Source organism: Tamandua tetradactyla, chromosome 1 (assembly GCF_023851605.1).
Source record: "Tamandua tetradactyla isolate mTamTet1 chromosome 1, mTamTet1.pri, whole genome shotgun sequence".
Lineage (NCBI taxonomy): Eukaryota > Metazoa > Chordata > Mammalia > Pilosa > Myrmecophagidae > Tamandua > Tamandua tetradactyla.
Window position 1 is genome coordinate 53715928 of NC_135327.1, and position 20701 is coordinate 53736628.

Here is a 20701-nt window from a genome sequence, read left to right on the forward strand (position 1 = left end):
CCTATATAAAAAAGAAGAGTCCATAAATCGTAAGTGAACAGCCCAAGGGGTTTTCACACGCCCAACACATGAAACCAGTTTCCAAGTCAAAAAGCAGAATGCGACCAGACTTTCTGTTCCCTTCAATGTAGTTCCCCCCCCTCCCAAAAGTAACTGTACCATGGCTCTCACACATTTATTAACTTTGCCTATTCTTTTAACTTTTTATGAATCGACTCAAGGGTAGGTCAGTTTTGGCAATCAACTCACATGATTCAATAGTATTCTCACGTTCCGGATGGAAAATTCTGTGGTTAAAATGGAATATGTTGCACCATTGAAGTATGTAAAATACAGGCTAAAACTTTGATGTGAATGAAATTCAAAAAACCACAATGCTTGCATTAATACAAGAGCCTGGATCTGTTTCCTTCCCTGACAAGTTCCCGAGGTATGGATAATATCCAGAGGGGCAATTTTCATAATGAATGGTTATTGATCTTCTGTGTTAGACCCTGTCCTAAGCATTGATGAATCATCTCATTTAATTCTCACAAGAATCCTCCTGGGTGGAACTCCATGTCACAGAGGAAAGTGGAGCTGAGGTAACTCAGCGCAGACCACAGCGTCAGGAAGCGTAGAGAGAAGCGTAGAGAGGGGGTGTGGACTCCACTCCTTGGACACTCACCCCTTGGACCAGAACCATTTCCCTGAAGGGAGCATCCCTTCCCTTTGCCTCCTGCAGGCAATGCTTCTGACGCAACCCCTGGAAAATCCTAAGACTCATAAACCTGGGAGCGCACCTGTCAAGATAATTAAGCCGAGCTGAGCGCCCTCTTTCGTGAAAGTGAGGAACACTGGCAAGTGGAGAAAACAAACTTATTGTGGAAGGGTTAAAGCCTTGGTCACTTGGAAAGTTTAATTAAGCACGATGTGCCAATCTCCTAAGAAACAGGTACTTGAAAAAGGAAAAGAAAATGAAAGCTAGGGATATATAAAGCTAGGCATACGTCTGAGATCAGGGGCTCTCAGCGAGAGGTGATTGGACCTCCAGGGGACACTTCTCGATTTCGAGAGACATTTTTGGTTGGCAGAATGCAGTAGGGGTGGGGCGGGGGCATGTAGAGGGCCGGGGAGCAGGGGTACTTGCTTTGGGCATCTAGGGGAGAAGGGCCATGGATGCTGCTAAATGTCCTCCGATACAGAGGACAGGTCCCCACGACAAAAGATTACCTGCTCCCAAATGCGAACAGGCACCAAACATCAGCGGCAGCAGAGGTGGGAGACCCTGCTCTAGATGACGACTTGGAATGAAAGTCTTCCCAGTTTTCTAATGGCCTCGCTAGAATACTGGGAAGAGGAGATTCAGGGAGAGACAGACTCGAGTGCGCACTTGTTACACAACTTGCTTTGCTGTTGGACAGCTCCATAACTGCTGGATTCTGTCCTCCAATTTTCATCTGTAAAATACAAAGTGCAGTACTTGTCTCCTGAAGTTTCTGTTTATCATGGATAAACAACCCCAGCAAACACAGTGTGGGCACCAGCCACAGTCCTGTGTGTTGAGGGCTATTCTTTTAAATCTGGATTTTATGATCCTATGACTAGTGGATAAAATAATTTTTGACTTAAGTTAGCAGTTCAAAATAAACAATACAGCCCAGTTTTCCAAATAGATCTTCATTTAGCAGGAAAAAAATTACATTTATCAGAATAATTTTTTTAGGCTGAGAAATCTGGTTAATTGTGATATGGAAAAACAGGCCAGTTTATTCCCAACTTCATAGGCTAAATAACTCAGAAGCATGAACTGAGTCCTCTCTAACAAAGACCCCCGAACTTGAAAATGTTAGAATCACCTGGGGATCTTGTTAAACAGCTGCAGCTTCTGATACAGCAGGTGGGAGTGGGACCGGAAATTCTGCATCTGTAACCAGCTTCCAGGAGATGCCTCTGCTGTTCCCTAGAAAACCCTCTGAGTAACAAATCTCTGAACTCTACAGAATTATTAAAGCACAGAGAAGTAAGTAGGAGATGCTTCATGAGAAACAACATAGACAAACAGAATCTATAACTCTTGTCATTTGCCTCCCAAGATGGTTGAATGTAAACACATGCTGGGCTCATTGTAGGCAGCCAAGGTCAACTTTCTACATTTATACTGAAATAATTAAGAAAACACGATCAGGGTCTTCTTGGGGGAAAAGGGGGAGGGATTTGAGGGTGGGAGGATGGAAAAGGAGAAAGACAGATACTAAATCCAATGTTCCTTTGATACAGCCTGATCGTGTCCTGAAATCTGTCCTTTGTCGTGATTTGCCTAGGATCTCAGCATGTCTTTTTTAAGTGGCTGAACTTAAGGGATCTCATCAATACTCAAAGCTCCAGGCAAATGGAAGCCCGGTGCTCCACAATGAAAACATTCTGTGGCCACTCAGAATGGATTACTGTCAGGGATGTGTCAAAGGGTTTATGTTCAAGGGAATGGAATTACTGTACTTAATAAAGTCCCAAATGGCTAAGAGTGGAAGGAAGGGGAAGGCCTTTACACTTCATAAGGAAGAAAGGAAGAAAAGTTGAGAAAACAGAGGCCTCTGTATACCTTATGAATTGTTATCCATCAAAGTTCTAAAGGTAGGATGCATGGACATTCCTTGGGGATGAGCAGATTCCTCCAACTGGCTCTGTTTCTGAGGACAGAATCCATAAATTTCAGAGCAGTCTGCACATCTCTTGGTTTTCTTCTTGCCTCGTAAGTTCTGTGGTTCTACCTCCAGACTACCATCCCAATTTTTACTGCTCATTCATCCCCTGGAAACTTTGTGACTACATGACTTCTATTCTCTCTGTGAATGTCCAGTCTCCAGGATAGTCCCTGGGTTTAGAAATTCTCCAAATGTTAAGCATGACCAACAACTCTGACACACCAATAGCAATGACGCCCTGGAATCTTGGGCTTTACAATATAACTTGCTGAGTAAGGCTAGAATACAGTGAAAAAATAAAGCCAAGATGGATTGGAAAGACTCTTGAGGGTGACAGGATATGGACACTGACATGTCCCTTCATCTTTCATCTTTAAATTCCAGACCACATGACTCAGGAAAACAAATTGTTTATCTGAAAGATAATTGTTCAAATTCTTTTCATATAAAAGAAACAGGTGGTTGTGTTTTACTGGGCACGTAAGTTAAAATGGTCCTTAAATATTTTAATATTTGTCATTGATTTTCAACAAATGAAAATAATAGAAATAATAGAAAATAATAGATGCCTTAAAATCCTGAAAAAACTCATCTATTCATTTTGTAAATACAAAATCGTGTAGGTGCAAGAAGAATCTGTCATAACATGAACTATAACACACATGGAATGCATTTCCCATCCAAGACAATGTTTCTTTCTTACATGAATATTTTACTTGCCATTGAAATAAAGGGGAGTTCATGAAGGCTGACCAGACAAAGGGGCCCATTTTTAAACACCGTATAGATCAAAGTGTATTCTGCTGCCAGTTACCCTTAACTACAAAGGCTACAGCATCTCGAGGACACAGCCAAGGGTCACAGCGGTATGTGCAGTCCCCAAGTAATAAAAAGCATGAAGTGACAGTCACACTTCAAATATACATTTATCAGTATATAAAAACAAAAAGCATGAGCTTACATGAGTGAATGCATAGATATGGGATGGGGTGGAACAGAGAAAAAGAAGGAGAGAAAAAAAAAGGGAGGCATTACTTAGGACCTTGGTTGGGTCTACATTTGGCAAATAGAATTGGGTTCATTCCAAGTTAAATTGAACCAATCAGAATTGGTTTCATATCCAGGACACGTGACACCTAACAGTGTTTCAGAAACTGAAAAATTCAGTGAAGTTTTTATTTTGGTTAAGGTGGAAGACAACTCCATCCACTTTTACTGTTTTAAATCTGAAATTTAATGACCTGTTTTAAGATCATATAAACTTATCTTTAAAAATGATTTTTTCTAAAGTGATTGTGCTGGTTTGAAACTGTTGTGTATCCCAGAAAAGCTATGTTCTTTAATTCTGATTCAATATTTTTGGGTGGGCTGTTTGTGATTAAGTTGCTTCCATGCAGATGTGACCCATCCAATTGTGGGTGGGACATTTTGATTAGGTGGTTTCCATGGAGATGTGTCTCCACCCATTCAAAGTGGTTGCTTACTAGAGTACTTGAAGAGGAAAATATTCTGGAAAAAACTTCAGAGTCAACAAAGAGAGAGAAATTTGGAGATGCAGAAAGAGAACACCACCGGAAAAGCCATTCTGAAACGAAAAGCTATGAGAGAAAGCTAACAGATATTGCCAAGTGACTTCCTAGGAGACAGAGAAACCCTGAACATCATCAGCCCTTTCTTGAGTGAAGGTATCTTTCCCTGGATGCCTTAGTTTGGACATTTTTATGTCCTTAGAACTGTAAGCTTGTAATATAATAAATTCCCTTTTTAAAAGCCATGCCATTTCTGATATATTACATTCCAACAGCTTTGGCAAGTCGAAACAATGGTAATGAGTATTTTCTCTGAATCTCAGTAATATCACTCCTCTAGTTAATCTTTCTTTCCAAAACATGATTTAATTAAATCTATCACAAATGACACTGTAATTGTCCCATTCCAGAAGCAGGTTTACTTTATAGGTGTCCTACAGCACTTAAACAAAACTATCTCCCAACCTCATTCTTTTTATTAAAAGATTTAAATATACAGAAAAAATTGCAAGAGTAAAATGAATTGCCAAACACTTTTCTCCTAGAGTTTCAAATTGTTACTATTTTGTCACATTTTTTTTTATCATTCTTTCTCTTTCTCTCACTATGGATAGATAAAGATTGGAAATGGCAATAGACATAAACATCAGCATGAATATAGATAACATATACCTGTTTGTCTTATCTTTTGTGTGGAACTATTTGAAAAAAAAAGACATTTCCTTGCACAATTGTGAGACTATGACTAAATTTAGGAAGTTTGGGATTATTACAACACTATTATCTAATATACAGTCCACATTCAACTTTTGCCAATTGCCCCAGTACTGCTTTTTTTAAATTCAATGATCCAAGATCATACATTTCAATGACCCAAGATCATGCATTTCATGTAGTTGATATTTCATTTTATTCTCTTTTCATTGGTACCAGTCCTTCAGTCTTTCCTTGCCTTTCATCACATTGATTTAAGAGTGCAGATCAGTTGTTTTATAGAGTGACCTTCAGTTTAGGTTTGTCTGTTAGTTTTCTTATGGCAGTTTCAAAATGTCAATATCCAATATCAGTTTCAAAGCTATGCATGATACTGTCTCCCCTAACAAATACTGTGCTTCTCAAGAAAGATAGTAGCATTCCCAAAGGCTAATTCATATATATATTCCATATATGTATGCATGTATATCATATACATATTCCCATATTCCGTATGTGTGTGCATGCATATGCATGTATAGACACGTAGACATACATGCACACATACATATACCCTCACCTTCAATACCAGTAGTGCCCCCCACCCAGTCACTTTGTTAAGAAGCTTCACAGCTTCCCTTTCACCACTGGGTGTGGGGAGTCATTAACTTCCTGAATGAACATCTGAACAAATTTTTATAGACACAATCTGATTTAGTAATTGTGTCTCACAATTTACAATAGAAATCTAATTCCACAAATATTTGCTTCTTAAAACCACTTCACATGACCTTCCCTTTCAAGTCTATTTTCCATTCAGTGAAAATAAACATTTTCTTATTTTAACATATGTTACAGTTCAGTGTGACTAACTTCCCTAATTGGTCATATATTGCTATAGAATTAACATTTCAATTATGCTTTTGACAGGCTATTTAATCCAGGACTTTTCCAAATTAATATGTGGCTGTATTTTAAGTCTGGATATTGTCATTTGCTATGGAATTGAAATACTGGATAAAATTCCATTGATATCAAAGCAATGAAAGAAGGAAGGAGAAGCAAGAGTGTCAGAGGTGCAATGGAGTGGTTTTGGCTTTGTGCTCCAGCCAAACAACTACAAATTGTGCAGGAGAAATGCACTGACAAACTTCATAGAAATTTGTAGAAACTTAGAGGTTGGCCCAACACCTTTAATTGGATTGCTGCCACTGATAGTGGAGTTTGATCTCTATTTCACAGATTTCTTAGATCCTGCTTGGATCTTTCTAGTCATCTTTAGTCATGCCAACACAATCGCAAGGCAACTGTCATATGATTGCCCAATTCCCGTGCATCCATCATTTCTGAAGTAGGTACAAAGTTCTTTCTATCTTACTTTTGAGACTGCTATTTTAGAAATTCTTGGTGCTTTGTATGGGACATATATATTTAGTAGCCTTTGAAATTTCATGAGTGAAGGGTTTTGGCATGTTATAGGTCTAAGGAATAGCTTTTGTTTACCACATTTATTAATTTATTGACTCACTAATGTTTATGAGGCACCTACTATATTCTAGGCCATAAGAATGGGTGGCTACGGCCTTGGATACAACAAACTTTCTATTCTTAAGCAGTTTATATTTTAGTACAATGGGTATTTAATTTCCAAGATATATTAACTGTGGTCATTATAGTAACTATACTATTCTATGGTGATTTCAGAAAAAAAAAAAAAAAGCCATCACCAGAGAATGGTTATCCACAAACAGTAAGTGAAAGATAAAGTAATATGAAAGTGATTATTTAGAAGCCCCTAAGGAAAAAAAATATATAAAGCGCTTAGCCATGATTATAAAATTATACTTCCAAAACTATACCAACAACTACATTTAAACTACATTTTCAATGTAGCCTGCCCCAAATCAGCAAGAATTTTGATGATGAAAATAAAAATAATATGGAGTATGTATTTTTTTTATGGGATGGGTTATCTTACAAATGTTTTAATCCTGATAAAAACAGGAGGATGGGCAATTATTAACTATGTATTTAGAATGAAGGACTGGACTTCTGGGAAGATGGCCAACTAGAGTGGCTCAAGATTAGCCCTATTCCATGGAAAGGTTGGAGAGGAGACAAGAGGGCGACTGAGGTGGCAATTTGGAAAGGCGGCTGATTTGGTAGAGCTTTCTGCACCACATGGGGCAGCCCTGGTTGCAGAGGCCAAGGAACTGAGAGGCAGAAAGCTGGAGCCTGGCACGGAGGCACAGAGTTGCAGAGCCTGCAGGAGTGCATAGAACTGAGCACAGGACTAGGAAGTAAGCCAGGAAGCATTCCTTGGGCACACCACTCTCACCAGCACAGACCCATGACCGGTGACTCATCCCACACCCCATGCAACTGAACCCCAGCACCCTCTCCTATTTACCGTGCTCTAGAAGCCCTCATCCCACCAGCCCCCAGTGCACATACCTGCTGCACACCCCCACCCCAAGTGCAGCCCAACCCATCTCTCCTGCACACCTCCTGAGCACTACCTACCCCTCCCTGTTCCCTGTAGGCTATTGCCAGCACATAAAGGTTGTAGGAACTAACCTCATACCTAAGCTACTCCTGCCCCCTACCCATAGTGTTGCACAGCCTCACACTGCCCTCCCTGAGCTCAGCGTATCCCCTTATAGCATTCTCAGGCCTACACATGTGCATGGGCCTCAGTCACATCATTCAGCTCTGGGAACAGCACTTTACAGCAGTTCTAGAACCACACACGTGTACACACCTCAACCTTACATCCCAGCTCTGAGAAAGTGCTGACCTGCATACCAGGTCACATCTGGCCCCAATCCACAAAGGTGTAACACTGACCTGCTGCCACAGCTATACGCATGCACACAAAAGGCCTTGTGCCTTAGACCAGAGGACACCAGGTTTACATCCCCCAGACCAGCGCATCCACACAGCTATATCCACCCTGGCCACTGGCCACCCACTTCACAAGCTACAGCGTAACATCTTCACCTGCACCAATACATGCCCTGAAGCAAATCATCGTACTGAGTGCTCCACCCTGTGCCCTATTCCCTGCTGTACAACCATCCCTTGAACACAAGGTTTTAGACTACTGAAAGAAATCAACTCCAAAGTAAATCAATCAAGATATTTATACTCGATAAAGACAGTAGAGGATCATGAAGCATATCACAATACAGACAGATATAGCCCTGCCTAATGACCAAACTAAAACACCAGGGTAGAGACAGACATTGGAACAACTAATCAAAGATGTTCATACAAACCTACTTAATAAAATGAGTGGGATACCAAATGACATAAAGGAGATCAAGAAGACAGTAGAAGAGCACAAAGAGGAATTTGAAAGAATAAATAGAAAAATAGCAGAAATCACAGAGATTAAAGACTTTGTTAACCAAATAAAAAACATACTTGAGGCACACAGCACCAGATTCAAGGAGACAGAAGAAGGAATAAGCAACATAGAGAACAGGATAATTGACTTCGAAGACTCAAAACAGCAAATGGCAAAAAGATGGAAAAAATTGAATGGGAACTCAGGGAAATGATAAACAAAACAAAGCGCACAATATAAGAATCATTGGTGTCCCAGAAGGAGAAGAAAGGAGTAAAGGAATAGGAAGAGTAGTTGAGGATATAATGGAGAGAAACTTCCCAACCCTCATAAAGGACATAAATATTCAAGTCAAAGAAGCCCAAAGAACTCCAACCAGAATAAATCCAAATAGGCCTTTCCCAAGGCACATACCAATCAGTCTGTCAAATGTTGAAGACAAGCAGAAAATCTTGAAATTGGCAACAGAAAAACAATCTACTACACAGAAGGGAAATCAAATAAGACTGAATTCAGAGTACCCAACTACCACCCTGGGGTTGAGAAGGCAGTAGTATGATATATTCAAGATCCTGAAAGAGAAAGACCTCCAGCCAAGAATTTTGCACCCAGCCTAATTGTACTTTAAAATTGAGGAGTAGATTAAAGTTTTGACAGATAAAGAAGTCCTGAAAGAAATTTTCAACAAGACTGACCCTTCAAGAAATACTAAAAGGAGTTCTGCAGGCTGAAAAAAAAAAAAGACAGGAGAGGGAAGTCTGGAGGAGGGCACAGAATTGAAGAGTACCACTAAGAGTAATTTAAAGAAAACAAAAAGAAAGAAGGAAAGGAATATATAGATCTGACAAATAAAATTAAAAAGTTAAGATGGTGGAATCAAGAAACACCTCTTCAGTAATACTTTGAATGTTAATGGACTAAACTTGCTAATTAAAAGATACAGATTGGCAGAATGGATTAAGAAACATAATCCAGCTATATGCTGCTTACAAGAGACTCATCTTAGACACAAGGATACAACTAGATTGAAAGTGAAAAGATGGAAAAAGATCTTTCACACAAGTTGTAACCAAAAGTAAGCAGGAATAGCTATACTTATATCAGACAGAACAGCCTTTAAATGTAAAGACATGATAAGAGACAAAGAAGGACACTATATACTAATTTAAAGGTCAATTCACCAAGAAGATATAACAATCATAAATGTTTATGCTCCCAATCAAGGAGCTCCAAAGTACGTGAGACAGACATTGGCAAAACTGAAGGGGGCTATAAAACAAAAGTAGGAGACTTCAATACACCACTCTCCTCTATAGATTGAATAATCAGACAGAAGAATAACAAGGAAATAGAGAAGTCAAATAACTTGATAAATGAATTCGATTTTGCAGACATATATAGGTCATTACATACCAAAGCACAAGGCTATACATTCTTCTTTAGTGCTCATGGAACATTCTCCAAGATAGATCATATGCTGGGGTCTTTATAAATTTAAAACAGGTCTTTATAAATTAAAAAATATTGAAATTATTCAAAGCACTTTCTCTGATCACAATGGGATAAAGGTGGATCTAAACAAGCCAACAAAGAATGAGGACATTCACAAATATATAGAGATTAAATTACACACTCTTTAACAACCAGTGGGTCAAAGAAGACATTACTAGAAAATTAGCAGCTATCTGGAGATGAATGAAAATGAGAATACAACTTATCAGAACTTAGGGGTGCAGCAAAGGCTGTGCACAGAGGAAAATTTATTGCCTTAAATACCTATACTAAAAAACAAGAAAGAGCAAAAATCAAGGACTTAACAGCAAACCTGGAGGAATTTGGGAAAGAACAGCAAATTAACCACAAAGCAAATAGGAGAAGAGAAATAACAAAAATTAAAGCAGAGATAAATGAATGGGAGAACAAAAGAATAGAAAGAATCAATAAAACCAAAAGTTGGTTCTTTGAGAAAATCAATAAAACTGATGGGCCACTAGCAAGACTGACAAAGAAAAAAACAGAGAGGATACAAATAAACAAAATCAGAAATGAGAGGGGTACATTACCACAGACCCTGAAGAAATAAAAGAAATCTAAAAGGATACTATGAACAACTATACACCAATAAATTAGACAACTTAGATGAAATGTACAAACTCCTAGAGACACACAAACAAGGTACACTGACTCAGGAAGAAATAGAAGATCTCAACAAACCAATTTCTTCCTACAAAAAAAGCCCAGGGCCAGATAGCTTCACAGGGGAATTTTATCAAACATTCCATAAAGAACTAACAGCCATCCTGCTCAAACTTTTCAAAAACATTGAGGAAAAAGGATTTCTACCTAACTCATTTTATGAAGCTAATATCATTTTAATACCAAAACTGGGTAAATATGCTATAAGAAAGGAAACTACAGGCCAATCTCCCTAATGAATATAGATGCAAAAATTCTCAATAAAATATTAGCAAATCAAATCCAACAACACATTAGTAGAATTATACACCATGACCAAGTGGGGTTTATATCAGGAATGCAAGGATGGTTGAACACAAGAAAATCAATTAATGTAATACAGGACATTAACAAATCGAAAGGGAAAAATCACATGAACATCTCAGTTGCTGCTGTAAAAGCATTTGACAAAATTCAGCACCCTTTTCTGATAAAAACACTCCAAAAGATAGGAATCCAAGGTAAGTACCTCAATATAATAAAGGGAATATATGAAAAACCGATAGCCAGCATTGTACTCAATGGAGAAAGACTTAAAGCCTTACCCCAAAGATCAGGTATAAGACAAGGATACCCACTGCCACCCCTATTATTCAGCATTGTGCTAGAGCAATTAATAGTTAGAGCAATGAGGCAGGACAAAGAAATAAAAGGCACCCAAATTGGAAAGGAAGAAGTAAAACTTTCATTATTTGCAGATGACATTATACTATACTTGGAAGATCCTGAGAAATATACATCAAAGTTTCTTGAGCTAAAGAACAAATTCAGCAAGGGGGCAGGATATAAAATTAATGTGCAAAAATCAGTAGCATTTCTATACACAAGCAATGACCTAGCTGAGGAGTCGGTTATGGAAAAAAATCCATTCAAAATAGCAACTAAAAGAGTCAAATACTTAGGAAGGAACTTAATTAGGGACATAAAGGACTTGTACGTAGAAAACTACATTATGTTGCTAAAAGAAATCAAAGGAGATCTAAATAGTTGGGAAGACATTCCCTGCTCATGGATAGAAAGGCTAAATAAAGTTAAGATGTCAATTCTCCCTAAGTTGATCCATAGATTCAACACAGTACCAATCAAAATTTCAAAAACCTACTTTGAAGATTTAGAAAAGCTAAGTGCCAAATTCATCTGGAAGGGAAAAAGACCTCAAATACTAAAAATATCCTAGAAAACAAGAATGAAGTGGGAGGATTAACACTCCCTGACTTTAAAACCTATTATAAAGCCACAGTGGTTAAAACAGCATGGTACTGGCACAAAGACAGAAGCACTGACCAATGTAATCAAATTGAGAATGCAGAAAAAGACTACCAAATCTATGGTCAAGTGATTTTTGACAAGGCCCCCAAATTCTCTGAACTGGGGCAAAATAATCTTTTCAATAATTGGGCATGGAAGAATTGGATATCAATAGAAAGAGAACGAAAGTGGGCCCCTATCTCACACCCTACACAAAAAATAACTCAAAGTGAATCAGACACCTAAATCTAAGAACTAGCACCATAAAGCTTCAGAAGAAAATGTAGGGAAACATCTTCATCACCTAGTAATAGGAGGTAACTTCCTAAACTTTACACCCATACCACAAGCAATAAAAGAAAAAATAGGTCCATGGGAACTCCTCAAAATCAAATGCTTCTGTACCTTAAAAGACTTTGTCAAAAAGGTGAAGAGGCAGCCAACTGAGTAGGAGAAAATATTTGGAAATCACATATCAGACAAAGATTTAATTTCCTGTATATACAAAGAAATCATACAATTCAACAACAAAAGAACAAACAACCCAATTATAAAATGGGCTAAAGATATGAATAGGCATTTTCTGAAGAGCAAATAGAGATGGCTCAAAAGTGCATGAAGAGATGCTCATTTTCACTGGTTATAAGGGAAATGCAGAACAAGACTACAATGAGATATCACCTCACACCTATAAGAATGGCTGCTACTAAACAAACAGGAAATTATAAATGCTGGAGAGGATGTGAACAAACTGGAACACTTATGCACTGCTGGTGGGAATGTGTAATGGTGAAGCCACTGTGGAAGACTTTGGCGGTTCCTTAGGAAACTAAATATTGAATTTCCCTAAGACCCAGCAATAGCACTACTTGGTATACACCCAGAAGAGCTGAAATGTTGACAGACATTTGCACACTGATTTTAGTAGCAGGATTATTCACAATCATCAAAATGGAAACAAACTAAATGCCCATCAACAGAAGAATGGTTAAACAAAATGGAATGTATACACGCGATGGAATATTATGCAGCAGTAAGCAAAATGATGTCAGTGAAGCACGTGAGAAGATGGATGAGGCTTGAGGACATAATGTTGAGTGAAGTTAGCCAGACACAAAAGGATAGATACTGTATGAGTCCACTTTTATGACCAGCATAAATGTATAATCAGAGGCTTATGATACAGAAGATAGGGGACTTAGAGACACATAGGAACTAGGGATGGGTGGACCATTAGCTAATGAGGTTGAACTCCAAGGTAAGGGAATAGATAGGAGTGAAGGTGATTCTCTACTGGGTCTAGAAGTAATATTCCCATATTGAAGATAAACAAGATTGAAAGGGATTGTATAGACCTATGTGTCCCACTGACTCACACTGGAAATATGAGTGAGTTCTCATAAGAATAACTTCAAAGATATGATTCTTGTTTAAAGAGTGTTTAAGTCCAGGGTAGATGGGGAAAACTGCTATTGCATGCTATGAGCTATGTTCAAAAGGAAATCATCAGCACTACCACAGCAACAGCAGAGGGAAATAATGGGGTGAGGGACAAGAGTTAAAAGGAGGTTTTGATTTCCTATTTGGTGAGGGTGTGTTTATTGGTTTTCTGTCTCTTGGAAAAAATGAAATTATCTAAAATTGAGAATGTTGATGGACTGTGGACTTTGGGCCCTCTACATGATGCCCGATGAATGCAGGTGGCTGAAGGATGCACTGATGGAGATGTAGATTGGCAAATGATGGTGTGTTCTTATGAACAAAGGCTGTGCTGCTACAAAAAGGAACAGTGTTGCGAGGCATGCAACGATGTGAATAAACATGTGAGAGTTTGGTGAGACAAAATAAGCCAGAAGCAAATAAAAAAAAACAGTGGTGTGATCACCTTTAGAAAATGCTTATAAGAAAACAGGGGTCTAGATTGTAAGTTTTTAGAGCAGACACATTAAGTCTGGAGTAGTGATTGTTATTTCTGTATTTTGAGAGGCTGTTTTATATATATATAAATATATATACATATATGTAACCTGATATTTAAAGACAAGAATGAAGCCGAATAGGTTGGGGTTAAAGTAATTCAGAACATAGGGCTAAGGAAGACAGTGTCTACATTTTAGAACCACATACACTCTTTGAGACCAATGGAAGAAAGATCTATTTGATCTGGAGCTGAAATTTTCTGTACTACGTAACCTAATTCAACCTATCTGTATAGTTTATTTAAACAATTGAAACACAGGAAACACAGAATAAGAAAGAGGCCCTTTAATCCTGTATAGGTTACTGTAATGCCTGGAAACATCCTAGAGTATATTAAGCAGATAATCAAAAAGGTTTGGCAAAGTCCCCTGAGGGAGGGGAGAAAGACTATGAAACTATTAAACCTTACCATCAGGGAATTCCCTGATACTGTGTCAAATTTTAGGGATGCTCAAATCAATAGGCCATGCCCTCAATCATGAGACTTACTCTTGTGAAGCTTATATAGGAAGTGGAGAAGCTTAGACTACCTATAGACATGCCTAAGAGTTACATCTGGAGGACCTCTGTTGTTGCTCAGATATGGCCTCAGTCTCTCTAATCCCAATTCTGCAGGTGAAATTATTGCCCTCCCCCCTACATGGGACATGACATCCAGGGGCGAAAGTCTCCTGGACATGGGAGAGGACTCCCAGGGATGAATCCAGACCTGACACCACAGGATCAACAATTACATCCTGACCAAAAGGAGGAAAAGAAGTGTACTTAATAAAGTATCAGTGGCAGAGAGAGTTTAGATAGAGTCGAGAGGCTACTCCAGAGGTTGCTCTTACACAAGCTTCAGGTAGAACTTGTTATCCATCATAACCTGCCAACCCCCAACCAGGGCCATTCCAGTCAATCCTAAAGAACACCTAGGCAATATATAAGATTCCACAAGGGTTCCAGGCACTAGAGTAAATTTCCAGAAACTTACAACCTCCAGATGGGTCCCTAGTCCAGATAAGTCCCGAAGCCTAACCCACCCTTTCCAAAGCATCAGATAGTTCCATCTCCCTACCCCATATTAGTTACAGACCATTCTAATATCAAAAATTTAGAGTTGCCATAGTCCAAACAACCCCAAAGGGAGATATGGAAAGATCAAAGGTGATGGTGGAATTATACATAGAAGATAGCACTTAACAAATGAATATGAATGCTGAATCATTAGATTGAAATCTCCTTTAGTCTCCAGTATTTTAGAGCAGCTAGAAGTAAAAACCTAAAATTGGGAAATTGTAGCACATGTCAAAGTCTGAAATATGTTCTACAACTAATTGTGGTGCTGTGCTTGTAAATGTATAGCTTTTTTGTGTATATGTTAATGTTCACATAGAAAAGGAAAAAAAAGTCGATTGTGATGATAAAAAAGTATTTAAGCCCTCTAGCTTCCTATATTCTCTAGCAGCTAGAAGGAAAAATATGAGAGGATCGTTTGGTAGCCCTTGAAAACTCTAGGATCTTTCCTATAACCACTTGATGAAGAGTGCTTTGAAAGCTATTGCTTTTTTATTTTGTTGCTTTGTATATATGTATACTATACAATAAAAAAAAAGTTAAAAAGAAAAAAAAGAATGAAGGACCAAGGTTTAGGAAAGTTAAGCAGACTTACCCAACTTTGAACAGTCAGCAATAAGTCGAGTCTGAAATTCAACCTCAGTCAGTGCTGGGGATTGAATCATACCCCTCATCAAAGACATGTTCAAGTCCTAACCCCATACCATGAGTGTGAGCCCATTTGTAAGTAGGACCTTTGAAGATGATTAGATAAGGTAAAGACTCCTTGTGAATAGAATCCTCCAAGGTCCTCTTTAGATAAGGCCAAATTGAATCGGGTTGTGTCTTAATCCATGTGACTAGAGTCCTTTTAAGGCAGGGGAAAGTCAGACTCGGAAAAAGGCAGCCAGAAGTTAAAGAAAGCCACAAGACACCAAAGAGACAGTTTGCCATGTGATGGAGGCAGTGATGAAAACCAGGGAACTCCAAGGATTGTACAGCCCAGCACCAGAATGCTGCAGGCTCTGGGAGAAAGCATGGCCTATCGAGACCTTGATTTTGAACTTCTAGCTTCTGAAATCATTAGACGATAAATTTCTGTTATTCAATCCATCCCATTGTGTAGTATTTATCATAGCAGCTCTGGCAAAAAGAGACAGCAGGCTTCCCAAGCCCAAATAAAATACTACAGGATATTATCTTCTTTTTTCCCAAGCCATGCCCACCCAACTTAAATATATGACCTAGATACTTGGCATACAGTATTGAAAGAAAAAGTGATAATAATAATAGTAGTACTAGAAAACAATTAGCATATATATTTTTTATTAATTAAAAAAATTAACTAACACAACATTTAGAAATCATTGCATTCTACATATACAATCAGTAATTCTTAATATCATCACATAGATGCATATTCATCATTTCTTAGTACATTTGCATTGATTTAGAAAAAGAAATAGAAAGACAACAGAAAAAGAAATAAAATGATAGTAGAGAGAAAAAATAAAAATAAAAAAATAAAAAAAACAAAAAAACAAAAAACAAAACTATACCTCAGATGCAGCTTCATTCAGTGTTTTAACATAATTAGCATATATTTTTAATTGTTGTTATATATTCATTTATTTATATATTTATTCATTCACTTAGTGAATAGTGCTTTATTGATGTATAATTTATTTATGAGTATGTCTTTTGTGTAGACCTTGTATCATTTGTGACAAATGTGTACACCTATGTAATCATCACCTAGACCAGGATATAAAACAATTCCTGACCCACAAAATTCCCTCCTAGCCCTTCCCAGTCAATCACTATTCCACCCCAGCCTCAGGCAAACACAATTCCATCTGCTGTCACTGTGGATTAGTGTACCTGCATTTGAACTTCATGTACCTGGGATTCTTCAGGTCTCCATCTTTCAATTGACTTACTTCCTCAACATTACTTCTTTAAGATTCATTGATATTATTGCATGTATCACTAGCTTGTTCTCTTTATTACCTTCTATTGTGAGAATATGCCACTGTTTGTCTTTCATTCTCTTGTTGATTAATATTTATTTGTTTCTTTCCTCTACTGCTTGGCTATTATGAATAAGGCAGCTATGAGCATTTTTGTACATGTTCTTTTCTGGACACCAGTATATATTTTTCTTTGGTGTATACCTTGGAGTGTAATTGCTGCATCATAGGATAGGTAAATGTACTATGTTCATTTTCCAAAGAGGGTTTACTGTCATGGTCAGGTTCATGTGTCAACTTGGCCAAGTGGCGGTACCTGTTTGTCTGGTTGGACAAATGCTGGCCTGTCTGTTGTGATGAAGACATTTCATAGAATTAAATCATGACCACATCAGCTGCTTCCACAGCTGATTCCATTTGTTATCAGCCAAGGGGCATGTCTTCTGCAATGAATATTGCTTAGTCTTATCACTGGAAGCTTTTTAAGGAGGATTCAGAAGAGACAGGCTCTCTTCCTGCCTCAGCTGACAAGCCTCTCCTGTGGAGTTCATCCAGACCTTCCATCAGAATTGTCAGCTTCACAGCCTGCTCTGCAGATTTTGGACTCTGTGTTCCACAGTTATGGAGAACACTTCTATAAATTTTATATTTGGGAGTGTTTCCTGTTGATTCTGTTTCTCTAGAGAACCCTAACTAATACAACTTGGTATCAGGAGTGGTTCTTAAGAAACAAAATCTTAAAAATGGGTTTTTATGAATGGTTTTCTACTCTGACTGGGCTCAAAGGCACTAAGGACTCTGATTCCCATAATCAGAATGACAATCCCAATCCATGGAGTGAGTTGGGAAAAGAGATAGTCAAAATATCACCATTCTATTCTCCCAATGCTTCGCTTGTATGGAGCAGGTTCTGGGGGATAATGTTTTTAATACCTTTGCAGAGTTTTGTGGAAGTAAGAGGTATACAGATGTTGGCTGGTTGTTGTTAGGTACACTGGATACATTAAGGAATGAAAGGGATGGGCTTAAGGCTTCAAACGAGAAGCTTAAGTGCTATCTGACAGATGTAGATGTTTCTATGAATATGCTGAAAGAAAATCTTATTTCCTGTAGCTGTAAATTTGAGATCTCTGAAAATCAGACTCAAAATCTTATTGTTAGAGTTGCAACTTTACAATGTAAACTGAAATCTCAATGTTGCATGGTGTCTGCTGTTAAAGTGAGGGCATTGATTGGAAAGGAGTGGGACCCTGAAAAATGGGATGGTAACATATTGATTGATAATGATGTCAGGGGTGAGGTTGAAACCCTAGGTTATGTGGAGTCTTCTCTAGATAACCCTGTAATAGTCTGCCCTGAGGACACAGCAGCCCTACCTCCAGCCTGCCTTGAGGAGTTGGCCACCCAACCTCCTCCTGAAGGGATTAGCCCCTAGAGTGATTAATCCTGTTTCACCAGATGAAACTGCAAATGAATGCCCTGAAGTAAATGGCTTGGAAGATATTTTTCATTCTTTTCATGACCCACCCCCACCACCCCTCATTTCTTCCAGATCTATAACTAGATTAAAGTCCCAACAGGCCCCTAAAGGTGAAGTACAAAGGATCACACATGGAAGTATGTTATACTCCAAAAGAACAATGTGAGCTTTCCAATTTATATAGACAAAAATCAGGGAAATATATGTGGCAATGGATTTTAAGGGTGTGGGATAATGGTGGGAAGAATATAAGGCTGGATCAGGCTGACTTTATTGATACGAGCCCACTAAGCAGAGATTCTGCATTCAACGTTATAGCTCGAGGGATTACAAAATGTATTAACAGTTTGTTGGATGGTTAGTTGAAACATAGATCAAAAGGTGGCTGACATTACCTGAGCTCGAAATGCCAGAACTACCCTGGTATAATGTAGATGAGGGGATCCAGAGGCTTAGAGAAATTGAATGTTAGAGTGCATTTATTATGCAAAGCCCGCTCTTACACTCCAGGAATGTCCAGAGGATGTACCTTTTACCAGAACAGTGAGAAATGATTTGTGAGACCAGCACCATCATCCCTGAAGAACTCTGTAGTTGCACTTCTCTGTAGGTCAGACATTACTGTAGGAACTGCTGTCACTGAGCTGGAATCCTTAAACACAATGGGGATGATGGGATCCTGAGTTGGCAGAAGTCAGGTGGCAGCACTTAATCACCAAAGACAAGGTAGACATGGCTATTATAATAGACAGCAAACTCAAAGCAGGAGTCAAAATAATCTGACTCACAGAGATTAGTGACATTGGCTAGTAAATCATGGGGTACCTAGAAATACAAAACATAAGTAGTCTACTAAATTCTTGTTCAAGCTGTATGAACAAAAGAGTTCTAGGTTAAGTGAACAGAAGTCTAATCTGAATTACAAAAATACAGAGTCACAGCCCCTTAATCAATTTCCAGACTTGAGACAATTTACAGACCCAGAGCCCATTGAATGAGGGGGGGCCAGGTCCCTTTGGGGGAGAATCCTGTTACACTGCTACAAATTTATACTGTTAATCTTCCTCGAAGCCTTCCCCAAGGAGACCAAGGGCCTTTTACCAGGGTAACTGTGCACTGTGGAAGAGGAAATGATCAGATATTTCAGGGATTATTAGACACTGGTTCAGACATGACATTAATTCCAGGGGACCCAAAATGTCACTCTTGTCTACCAGTCAGAGTGGGCGCTTATGGAAGCCAGATGATCAATGGAGTTTTAGCTCAGGTCCATCTCACTGTAGTTATTTACTCAGTTCCAGAATTCATAAATTGGAATAAACACACTGCACAACTGGCAGAATCCCCACATTAGCTCTCTAACTCGTGCAGTGAGGGCTATTATGGTGGGAAAGGCCAAGTGGAAGCCACTAGACCTGCCCCTACCTAGCAAAATAGTAAATCAGAAGGAATACTGGATTCCTGGAGGGATTGCAGAGATTACTGCCACTGTAAAGGACTTGAAGGATGCAGGGGTGGTGATTTCCACCATATCCCCATTCAATTCTTCTATTTGGCCTGTGCAGAAAACAGATGGGCCTTGGAGGATGATAGTGGATTATTGTGGGCTCAACCAGGTAGTAACTCCAATTGCAGCTGCTGTTCCGGATGTGGTATCATTGCCTCAGCAAATAAATATGTCCCCTGGTACCTGGTATGCAGCTATTGATCTGGCAAATGCTTTTTTTCTCAATATCTGTTAGTAAGGACCACCAGAAACAGTTTGCTTTCAGCTGGCAAGGTCAGCAATATACTTTCACTGTCCTACCTCAGGAGTATATCAACTCTCCAGCCCTGTGTCATAATTTTGTCTGCAGGGAACTTGATCGTTTCTCCCTCCCACAAGACATTACACTGGTCCATTATAATGATGATATCATGTTGATTGGACCTAGTGAGCAAGAAGTAGCAACTACTCTAGAATTACTGGTAAGGTATTTGCATGTCAGAGGAAGGGAGATAAATCCAACAAAAATACATGGAACTTCCACCTCAGTGAAATTTCTAGGTGTCCAGTGGTGTGGAGCATGTCAAGATATCCCTTCTAAGGTAAAGGAGAAGTTGACGCATCTGGCCCCACCTATGATCAAAAAAGAGGCACAACACCTAGTTGGTCTCTTTGGATTTTGGAGACAATGTATTCCTCATTTGGCTGTGCTACTCCAGCTCATTTATCAAGTGATCAGAAAAGCTGAAAATTTTGAGTGGGGACCTGAACAAGAGGAAGCTCGGCAGCAGGTCCAGGCTGCTGTACAAGCTGCTCTGTGACTTGGGCCATATGATCCAGCAGATCCAATGGTGCTGGAAGTGTCAGTGGCAAATAGGGATGCTATTTGGATCCTTTGGCAGCTCCCTATAGGAGAATCACAATGCAGACCCTTAGGATTTTGGAGCAAAGCCTTAGCATCTGCTGTAGATAACTACTCTCCTTTTGAGAAACAGCTTTTGGCCTGATA